General features: G+C 30.9%; 1 protein-coding gene across 1 annotated transcript in view; it reads left to right on the top strand.

The window, feature by feature from the left end:
- LOC129974875 (techylectin-5A-like) overlaps nucleotides 1–6939 on the top strand; it is a 29307-nt gene extending 22368 nt beyond the window's left edge. Inside the window, exon 7 of the mRNA XM_056087646.1 lies at nucleotides 6835–6939. The gene's annotated coding sequence lies outside the window, so the exon portion shown is untranslated. The remainder of the gene's footprint in view (nucleotides 1–6834) is intronic.
- The last annotated feature ends 5315 nt before the right edge of the window (nucleotides 6940–12254 follow it).

The raw sequence follows: 12254 nt of genomic DNA, 5'->3' as shown, positions 1-12254 counted from the left end.
TCTTGTTCAAACGGACTAATCTGTAGCGCGTCAACACACACACATCTTTATTATTAATAAAGATTAGCTTGTTCTTCAAAGGATTGCGTTTAATTTCTATAAATCTTTTACATCTAATTTGATAGCTCTAATTCCTCCAGTTAAGTAGTTTGAAACAGCAAATTGGAATGATATTTAAGTTTTCAATTTACCTATTCTTTTTATTGTGGGCATGAACTTCTTAACAAAGTAATCAAATGAAATGATATTGCATTTACATGCAGATGGTAATGGCGAAGTCGTCTAATATTTAATTGGATGTTATCTAGCGCGTTAATTTTACTTTCCTTCTTCTCGTATAAGATACAGTACATTTTGTTTGTATTATATGAGGATGTCTAACCGAATTTCCCTTTTATTCTTAAATGGATAAAAAATTGCATACAATATTTTTACTGATCGTGTTTGGCAACGCAAAGTTTGTAAATAGGAATATTTTAGTTTAATATATAAAAAAATCCTAGGAAAATATGTTTTCTTATTGAAAATATTTGATTTACAATTTTGGTGTAAGGACCGCTTGCTGGTTGTTCATTCATTTAATATACAAATATAACTGTGGCTCAGCAGTGGGAAGGCGTTGAGAAATGGTGTGTACAGGCCCCTTTGCATCAGTCTTAAGGACTATTGGTGTTTTCGTGATTTTTTTTCCCTTACTTTTTCATTTACAAAATGTAGAGAACATATAGTAATCTTCAAAAAAAAAATTTGAATTCGAGATTATCGAATTGTCGAATATCCATACTAAATTTTTAGAAAATGTCTGTCTTTCTGTCTGTGACAAAGATAATTAAAAAAGGCCTTTATCTGGACATATGGAATTTGGTATATTGTATTTAAATCAAATTTTTAAAAATCCTTTCTTTGGAAGTCTAGCTTTACTGCTGTCCTAATATACGTTAATAAGTTAACTACAAATAAAGAGAGTCTAAAGACATAAAATTCGGTACATGGATTTAACATCGATAGTTTAAACAGCTACCAAATTTTCAGTCATATCCTATAAAGGATTGATCGTTTGTTAATCTGTACTCTATGAAATATAAGGACCATCATAGATACATTTTTGCAGGCCGTTTCAGCATCTAGAGTGTGGTTACTTACGAAATTTTGAACAAAATCTGTCAAAAGATTTACTGTCTGTCGATCTGTTTATTAGCATGCATATAAACACAAAAACTCAACTGCTTAGAGAAAATGAAATTATGTAATTTGTAATGTTGTTGCTAAATTTGCAGCTCTAGATCAAATTTTGGTTGCAATCGATTGAAAAAGAAATTTCAAAAATACTGTACTACAAGGCATAAAACACTCTTGTACAGGACTCTGAAAATAAAAATCTGATGACTTGCATCGTCCACGGTACCGCCTAAGGTTCACAATTTTAATAGGCAAAATGAAGAAAACGAATACTTTTAAAGTTTCGGGAAGAAAATTTCCGCTGGCTTAAAGTCAAATATCACAAGAGGGAGGGTCGGAAAAATAAATCCATGCCGTAAGCCATTTCCTCTCACAATACTGTTAACAGATGCATAGACAGAGAATCTGAATTTTCGATTTCACACAGGAATTTAAAAGATCCAGCTTCTTCCAAATCTCGAAGTCTGACAGTTTAAACATGTTTATATTTTCTAAATATTTACTTCATATATGAGGAATTAAAACTTGTTCTTTTGAGATAAACCAATAAATATGCACCGAATGAATATGAACATGCACCGAATTGAGTTCATAGTCGACCGACCAAAAATTACCTGCAAAATGCGCCTATCACCTCGTCGATACCTTGTCGGTTATATTATCAAAAGTAGAGCAAATTATAAGCTCAAAGGATGATATTTAAATCAGATGTCTGAAAATCTACGAACTTAACGTCTCCGACATCCATTGCACTTAGTCTGTCTATCAAAAATTGTCCGCAAAATACGGCATCTTATTGATATGTCATCCTACTAATTATTTCGCCAAATGTAGTCAAACCGCTTTAATCGTTACTTGAATATTTTGACTGTTTACAATATATTAACTATAATACGCAGCTATCTACAACCCATCTGAAGTAGCTGAAGATTTTTGCCGATGAAACTCTCTCTTTAGCCGCGGTCCAACGGCCGGATGGTCTTCACAGATGTGGTCATAAAACTGTCACCCTTCCTTCGTGGTGCCACCCCCGCCTGTAGCAGCGGACCCACGACCAGAGAAATCTTCAGACGGCACGCGTTCCCCTTTCGACCGCTCAAAACCCTCACTTTCTTTGACTCCCTTCCCCCCCCCATAGCCCAAACAAATTTTCCGGCTCTTTGATGTTTATCCATCTACCGACATTTTGCGGGAAACTACAGGCGTACCGCGGGCGACGGGGGAGTGTGGTCCCCTAGTGGGTTGGATGTCAGATTTATGACCAAATCCGTGAGGTCGCAGGTCGTTGGACCGCCGCTTTTCAACGACGAGGGGGGGGCGACTGTCGACAGGGGGGCAATTGCCCCCCTTGCCGTCGCCGCCTCTGACAGCAACCGGAAATTCCTTTCTTTCATAATCTTTACCCTGAAAGCGAACATGCGTTTCTTTTTGACCCCCTCCCCTCCCCTTTAGTTTGTCCGTCTGCACCCTCAGCCATGATTTCCAAGAATTTCTTTATCTCTTGAAAAGATGGGGTGAGGTCTTGGTTGGTAAACAAATGGAGGTAAGGAGGATTACGGGTGCTTTGATCGACCGGTTGGTCAACTTTAATCTGTATACCACCCCCCCCCCCCCCAAACAGTCGTATTTATCGTGTTTACGACTTCTTGTTCGGACGTCTGAAGTCAGCAACAGTTGGTGGTAACATTCTTGGTAAGTAGCTCCATATAATTATTTACAAAACGCTTAATGTTAAATGAGAATATTGCTGTATATAATAGCTGAGAATTCGTAGCACACCAAGTTATGTTTCTTCAAATAACGAAAATATTTCTGAAGGATAAATCAAGTAATTTATACAAATAAAATTGTAGCTCTCTGTTTTCTTTTTTGTGAAGGAAATCGCATTTTCTAATAAAATAAATACTGTGTGATATTACTAAAAATTAAAATATTATAATGAGTGTAATCAACATTCTTCGCGATTCAAATATTACTAGGTTAACTATGAATGTTGATGGCATTTCTCGCCTAACAGATACTTAGATTGTTTCAACTCTAGCAGCTAAAAAAAGTTGTTCCTGAGATTCTGCACTTGGAAACCTGGTTGTATTCTATGCGTGAATCGTTTGAAGCATCAAGAACTGCACTTTTCAGTGCTTGATTTCTTTCTTTAATTGTATGCACTGATTAATTATCATTCAACATTTTTCTTTCATTCAAAATCTGAACATTACGATTTGCATAAAAACTTATTAATAATGCGGTGAAAATTTTATACTTAAAGACTAATGGCAATGACTCCCATAATCTAAGATCCCTACAACAAGAGTCATGCAGTTTAAATTAAAGACGAATGGCAGTTATAAAATATTTAGGGGAATCCAGGGCACCTTTTTAAAAAAAATTCTTAAATAATTTAGAATTTAGAATTTTTTTGTATTGATTAAACATTTAACTAATAAGTGAAATTACAACATAAAAGTTTTAAAATTTTTTTTAATTTTAAATTTAATTTTTAAAGAAAAAGGGTGGCTATTTTAAATCGCTAGAACTCAAAATATTCTGGGTCAATTTTCAAATTTTTTTGAAAAAATTAAACACAAGTACATGATTTTTAATTCTGATGCAGCAATTTAAAAAAAAATATTACTTCAATAAAAAAATAGAAAAAAATATTTGAATGAAAATGTTAAAAATTCTAAGATACTTTTTAAAAAAAGTCATATTTTTTTAAAGTAAACGCTTTTTTTTTAAATTTTCTGAATCAAAATCACCTGAAGCTAGCCTTTGAAAAACAAGCATCGTTTTGTCTACAACATCTTTCCGCAGAGCAGTTTAAATGGCTATCTTATGAGTAATAGGTTTTGTTTCAGCTCCAGAATTTGATTATAGAAGCACCGAGATTCCGAACCAGCAGGGCTGTTGTATATTTGGGTTTATATTCTATAGAGCTGTAATGTTACAGAATCCTATAAATATCCCTCTTTAACCCTTTGACATTATTTTTGTTTCAAACTATGCAGTTACGGATATATCTGATAATTTTTTTTATAGCTGTATCACTCGGACTTCCACGCTTGTTTCCACCCAGTCTTACGCCTCTTTTCATCATCTGTTAGTCAACGTAGAGCACGACAACAATTGTTTGAATGCCAGACTTTCCAAACAATACACCATATTTTTTTTTTTTTTTTTTTACAAAATGTAACAATTTTTGTGTTCTGGACCCCTTTAAGAAAAATTTAAATACTAGAATTTGAATCAAAATTAAGAATACAGTAGACTCCCGATTATCCGCGGGCGGGTTATCCGCGCCTGCCGCACCAAGTTTTTTTTTTTTGCTTCCAAGCAAAGAGAAAATGCTTCCAAAGCAAGATGCAAACACAAATGACTGATTTCTTCAAAAAGATGTAGTTTTACAGTTATGCTTTTGTAATTACATAATACATTACAGTATTAGAACAGTACATATGTATTCATTTTTCTGTGTATCCTTGACGCCTCTCGTAAATACAAAGCACTTTTCTGTTTTCATTAACAAAATCATTTTAGGTTAGTTTTGAGTGATATACTAAAATATTAAGCGTTAGTTAAACATTTCCTGAGGTTTATTTTACGTTTTATTGTACATAAAATGATTTTTCAAAGTTGGAATGACTGTTTTCTCTTTTGCTATACCCGTTTTTAGCTTTTTTCGGATTATTCGCGATTTTTGTTATCCGCGGCGGTCGCGCCACCCAATTCCGCGGATAATCGGGAGTGTACTGTATTTGTATTATTAGAATTTTGCATACATATGGTTCTGAAGTTACAAAAAGAGAATTATCATTGATGCTTTTAAAAAAATTTGAAGAGATTTATTCATATAATAGTAATACTTTTTTCAGTTTTTGCGGTTATTCAAAGCTCCAAGTTATTTTCCTACGAATTTTCTTTAACTATTACTTTATTTTTCAACAAGTATCCCCGAATTTCAAGTTTCTAATCTTTTGTATATGAATGATGCGACGTTGGCAATTTAATAAATCTGCTCATTAGATTATTTGCCACTTCTTTTAAATCCGTTTGCATATGAAAGAGAATAAAAAAGTGGCAAAAGATTTGAAATGTAAACATTCACCCATCACTCGATCAGTCAAGTCTCAGAAGAGTGGAATTTTCCTTGTTTAAAATTTTAGTAACAATTATATATAATGGCAATATTTAATTAATAGGAACATGGCCTGGAAAATAATTTAGACTTCACATCTATTCAGTTGCATACTTATAGATTCAAACGACATAAAAATATCATTGTTAACATCATTTAGATTAGATTTTTTCAAAATGTATGCCTAACTCTAACAGCTTAGAAATTAGCTATTGGCTTACGTTTTGAATAAATGCCATATGTAATAAAGTTGTAAAGTTGCAATTTTGATAAATATAAATTAACAGTTTTAATATGAAATTACTTTAAATTTTTCTTAATTGAAAGTATATAGTTTTGCTCCGCTAAAGAATTTAAAATTATTAAGAACGACAAGTTTTGTTATTTCGTATCAAAAGATGACTAGCACCTGAATTATACATGCATTTCCAAAATGAATTTTGTAAATAAAATACCAGGAAACGAAATTTTCTCATCCAGTCTCTAATATAGGTATTTTCCTCCACTCCTTTCGCAGAAAAAATATGTACCTTGTAAGGCCTTGAATGCTACGAGTGATCAGATTTTTATTTTCAGAGTCTACCATATGAGCGTTTTGTGCTCCAGTTAATTAATTAATTTTTCGTTTTTAAAAACATTTATTATATTATTCAAATTTTAATGTTCATATGTTAAAAGTGCAAGATTTATATTGTATTATTCTTATTTTTTGAGATAATTTACAAAAACTTTCGGTAAATATTTTATTTATTTGTTTAGAAATGTTGAAATTATGACGGACGCATAAAAAGAAAAAAATATCATTAATGAATAAAGGTGTGAGAAATACAAGTTGCAGTTTACTCTTCGTTTGATAAATGCATTTTACTTTTGATCGATAATTTTCCGATATTAGTTCTGAATTAAATCATAAGTTTTTTTACCCTTTAATTCATTTTCTTTTCAATAATATGTGCTTTTAGATTTTCAAAAATACATAATTGGTAGAATTTTTTATCTGTCAGAAATTATTTCATTTCCATTTATATATTTTTATTAAATATTATTAAGTATTAAGTATTTTTATTAAGTATTTTATTAAGTATTAAGTATTTTTATTAAGTATTTTATTAAGTATTAAGTATTTTTATTAAGTATTTTATTAAGTATTAAGTTGTTCTTTATTTAGGATAAGCATCATTTTTAGCAGCAAATTCGTTCATTCATAATTTGATCATTATCGAAATTTTGATACTTACCAATCTTGATGAAGCATGGTTGATTTTTGATACTCAAGGAACTTCCGTTATAATTGAAATTTCGATACTTATCAAATTTTCGATAATGACCGAACATTCATGCCATTGAAAATATGTGAGCTGATAGCTTCCGATTTGGATTTGGATCATGTTTTGGGTGCACTTTGTTGTTCTTTATTAAAGCCCCGAGATATCTTGAAGATATTTTGGGGCATTCTGTGCTAATAGTCTGTAAATCATCGCAATTATATCTAAACTTACTAAATGAACTTCTTTTCATTTTAGCAAAAGACTAAGGCTCTGAATCCTAGTTTGATATGATGAATCTATCTTACCTACTATATGTTGGAGCTTTGCTGTGCAACTTTGCGACAATCATTCAGAGTTTATTTACCATCAGACAATCTGACCTCATCAGTTTTCTGAAAGAAAATGTTTCTGACGAACAAAGGCCCGAGACAGCTAATATCAGTATTGCGATTAACCTTTCTGAGGTGGATGAAAAATTTAGTACATTTTCACTTACCAATGAGCCAGTAAGACATTTGTGTCCCCATAGGGATCGATGTCAAGTAGTGAATCGTTATAAATTCACCGAGAGAAACTGTGAATGCGATAGACTTTGTTCACTCTTTGACGACTGCTGCCTGGATGCAAATGTTAAAGCAAAGATACGTCATTTGAGAAGTTGGTGGAATACCTGTATGGTGTACGGTATATCCCACGAAAAGGCAATATATGTCGTTGGAGCATGTCCTGCCAATTATGGCAATGCAAAGATCAAAAAGTTTTGTGAAGGTGAAGATGATTTTAGTGATCCTTTATTGTCCGCTCCCGTCACTGATATGTATTGGGGCAGATCTTACCGGAACAGGTATTGTGCTTTGTGTAATGGACATTTAACATCGGATTTAAAATCATGGATTATTAAACTAATATTCATGAAATCTGTTCCTCAAAAATTAAAAGAACTCTTTACATTAGAAAACACTACATTTAACTCTGATCAGAAGAAGTGGAGATTCTATCTTGACGGTGAATTCTATGATTATGAATTTCGATTCTTGAAGCCCAGTTACATTACCGTTTTCAAGGAGTGCCGACCAAATATGATATCTTCTTGTCCGCTCACATATAAAAATGAATGGAACATACAAGCTTGTCAGATGTATACGTCAGTGGTTTATAGTGGTGGACAACTTTATAAAAATGTTCATTGTGCCATATGCAATGGTAAAAAAGATGTCTCCTGCATGCCGCCACGCAAAATCATCAAAAGAAATGCATCCGGCATCATGTTCCCTTTACTGATGGATTTCAACTGGTCGAATGGTAATTACGTCGGTTCCAATAGCAAGTGTGACATTAACAGTATATATGATCCTTTTACTGTTAAGTGCAGAGATATTGTTTGTATTTTTGATCATTACGAACTCATCAATGGAAAATGCTATAGGAAAAAGATATGAAGTAAAACTAATTTTCCCAGCATCTTAAGTAATCATGAATCCATCTGTGTAATTATACAAGGCATCTGGGCTAGGATTAGGTTAAAAATGTATCTAAAATTAATGACTTGAGCAATCACATCGTAATCCCATATGATTAATATACGGATTTCAATTAAAGAGAGAAACTCTTTGATTTTTAATGGTTGATAAAGTTTAATGCAGACGTCATTAGTGGATTCACAGATCACTAAACTTAATTCATTTCTTCACTGAGTATTAAATAGCATTTGTAGTATATTAGATGTAATGTAATTAAATTTGTGCAATTTTCAGATCATTCAAAATGCAAAATCTATGTGGCGCATTATCTTTTTAATAAAGCCTCAATGGAAAAAGTAATGACTTATGCATTCTATCTTGGTAGAAATTTGAAATAAAAAGATCGAAACAATTTCCTATGAATGGTGGAGAACTTTTATTACTAATATTATATAATATTTTCCAATATAAATCAATGTTACGTATCAAGAAAACATATTATAAACATGTTTGGCGATTTTAATCTTTTATAATTCAACTTCTTAAAATTATAGAATGCTAGGAATTTTAACAGATTTTTCCGAAAATATTAAGATTTCTTTGATTTTTAAAATTAATTTAGTTCCAATGCAAAAATTGTTAAATATTTTGTGTAATTAAGAAAATATGGTATAAAAAATAAACTTATTTTTTAAATCAAGCAAATAGTCTTAATTCAAACAATAAACTGTATTAGACTTCGATTTTTGCACTCTCATATTAGTGTTTCTCACCAGTGAATGAACTTTAAAATGATTTAGAATCAAAATCATCTGTTTTTGAGAAAATGTTCTAAGATTGCACAGTTCTGTGTTGTAACATTGATTTAAAATAAACTAAGGAATTTGTTTTGGATTCTGTGGGCACTGTAAACGTTTGTAAAGAAACTGAGAAATGATACCATAAAGGGTTCAATATATATATATATATATATACTCTGTATGAAATATAAAATGCATCAAGATCATAAAAACAATTCTGTATAATGGAAAATATAGTTTTCATTCTGTTGTTCATTAATTTTTTTTATACCGTTGATTTACGGCATTCTTTCAAAAGGCAATTCATGATTTTGTGTTAATAATCTAAGATTTTAAAAATAACAATCTGTACGAAAAGAGAAGCAAAATGAATATTTTTATGTTCCTTTAATCCTTTTTGAATAATAATACATTCAAACATTAAAAGCAAGCGATAGCTTATAGGTTGTGTAATTTATTTTGTAAATCAAAAGAAAATTTGGTTGTAGAGATTTTAAAAAAATAAACTAAAAGATTTATGATTTGCTTAAAATTTTGTTTTTGTCGAATGTTTTTACGGTATTTTTTTCTTTTTAGTTTCTTGTATATGATGTAAAACAAAGAAAAAATATTGCAAATAACCAAAGAATTCGACCACCATATTTTGACCAATCTTTATATTTCAGACTTTTCTGAATCTGAAAAACACATTTTTGGAATTATGTCGATCTGTCGATTGATTTGTCTGTCTGTCTCTGAACACGGTAACATGAGAAAACATTTTGAACTAAATGGATGAAATTTACTATATAGTCATGTTCCTACCTTCAAAAATTAAATAAACATGAAAAAAGTTTACTTTACTTATCTTAATTCATCTCATTAACAAAGGAATAAGAGACAAGTTTAATGAAAATAGAAAATATTTCATTGTACAAAATTACAACAACTAATTATGTTTTGCTGGCAACGGTGACTTATTTTGCCTTATATTGACACTAAATTTGAAACAATACTAGGGTGTTTAACCCGTGGTTTCTCCGCTCAAAAGACCTCACGAATCGATTTATAATTCTTTATGAGCACAACGTGATTTCAATTTACTTTGCTCCCCCGACATATACTTATGTATTTCTTTTAGTAATAAGAAATAATAATGGCATTCATTACTTAAAAGAAATTTAAATTATTTCAAATAGCATGATCTGCTAAAATTTTTTCATCGATTAATCAAAACTAAATCATCAATTACAAAATCAATTTCTAAAATTAAAATGTTCTGATAACAGAGAGACACATATTTAAATATTAGAAAGCAAAAGTATGTAATTATAAAATGTTTAAAAATTAAAATTGAATTTACTTCTTTTTCCTATTTTGATAAGATGTATTTCCTCAAAATTGAGTGACATAATATTAATAACTTTGAAATAATCGCCGAATACTGCGAATATTAATAAGATCAATTAATCTTGATGAATGCATCTTATCAAGGAAAGCATACAAAATTATTTTCATTATATCATTTAAAAATATATTTGAGTAATAATAATGGATTATTCTGAGTTATTAACTATACTTCGCCTGTAAAGTCATAAATGACGGAAACTTCTGATATTCATGTAGTTCGGAAATTTCGTTCTGTAGACTAAAACGACGTAAAGTTGAGTTGTTTGTTTTTTATGGCACAAAAGCCATCTTTGGCTAAGTTGCGCCACATTCATGAAATTAAACTGTATGTATCAATTTATAATAAAACAAAACATGGAAGGTTTACAAAATCCAAATGTCTAAAAGCGTAAAACTGTGAGTCATGAAAAAGCGCAACAATGATGTTAGGTACTAAAAAGTACTAAATGATGTATTGTACTAAAAAGTACTAAATGATGTATTGTACTAAAAAGTACTAAATGATGTATTGTACTAAAAAGTACTAAATGATGTATTGTACTAAAAAGTACTAAATGATGTATTGTACTAAAAAGCGAGGCTAATATTTATATATGATTATAAAAACTAATATCTTTTTGAAAATTGAAAAGGTAAACATGCGGAGTTTGGGAAAGCAACTCGCGCAAATCAGGGTGAGATTTCTGAAAATATGCAAGACGCTATAAAGGAAGCCGCGAACATTCTACAAGAATGTGTGAAACAGACATAGGACTGTCACAAATTGAGCAAAATGGTGTTGGGTTTCTCATCAACAAATGTCGGAAGGTGAATCGAGGGTACCCAATCCTCAATTTAGTTAAAATTGTGTTCAGTTTTCTGCTGTGTAAAGTGGGCCAGAGACTTATTGTATTGTATTATTTAATTGTATGAAGCTTATTACGAATCTGTGCTTCCCATTCAGTTTGCCATTTGGAATGCAAAATGTGACATATATATTTTTCATAATCAAAAAGAGGAATCTTTGTTGACAAGAAAGTAGTAGCCCATTTAGCTGCCATATCAGCCTTTCCATTTCTCGGAATTACCACACGTGCAGGGACACAGCATAAAATAATTTAAAAGTCCTTCCAGATAAGTTTGTCATACAAGTTCAAAATATTGAAAAGCAAAGGATGGCTGCGAGCATGTAAAGTTGATAGGGATTTCAAAACGATCAGTGAACCAAGATATATTATATAGATATCTGCAAAACAATCTAATATAAACGATAAAACTTTTAAAATAGAGTTACTTCTGCTTTAAAAATGGAACAAAATGAGTTAATTCTATAAGCTATTATGGAATTTAAATAATATAAACGAAAGAAGTATGATCGAAACCTCTAGAGACATCTGTAAAAAGTGGTTTGAATTGACGATGATCAGCAAAGATTTGCTGATAAATGATATCTGCAGTGTTTTGTTTATCAAAATATTGAATGTTGTAAAACTCTGCAAATCTCATTCATTCTGACAGAATATTCTTTAATTATTTTATTTATTTTAAGTACTTATTTTCGAGGATTTTGATTTTTAATCGAAATTGCTGTGTTTATATTCATTTTTTTTTTTCTTATCCAAATCTCCCCCCGCCCCAATAGCGTTGTCAGATATTTTCCGTCAAAAGGAAGGATGTAAACTATCCGAAAAGCGCTTTGTTACCAAATGACGATAAACAAATTCGGCCTGATTTTACAACCATATAAGGTTTTATAACATATGAATTATGATTATTCGTTGGCATCTACTTAGTATAGTTTTTAAGAAATATATTATTAGGTTTAAAAGAAACTTGTGCTTAAAACGATTGATTAATTGATTGATTCCTTTCTGGCGCAAGGGCCAATATTGACCAAGTTGTGCCAAACTCGAATTAACTTAAAATAAAATAATAATAAAAACTCATTATAAACAGTGAGGAGATGCAAAGTTAAGAAACAAAGTGAAAATAGAAATTAAATATTACGCACGGAGTTGATGTCAAGTAAAAATGAAAACACATTAAC

Source organism: Argiope bruennichi, chromosome 7 (genome assembly GCF_947563725.1).
Source record: "Argiope bruennichi chromosome 7, qqArgBrue1.1, whole genome shotgun sequence".
In the NCBI taxonomy this organism is placed as follows: Eukaryota; Metazoa; Arthropoda; class Arachnida; order Araneae; family Araneidae; genus Argiope; species Argiope bruennichi.
This window is presented reverse-complemented; position numbering and strand designations above follow the sequence as displayed.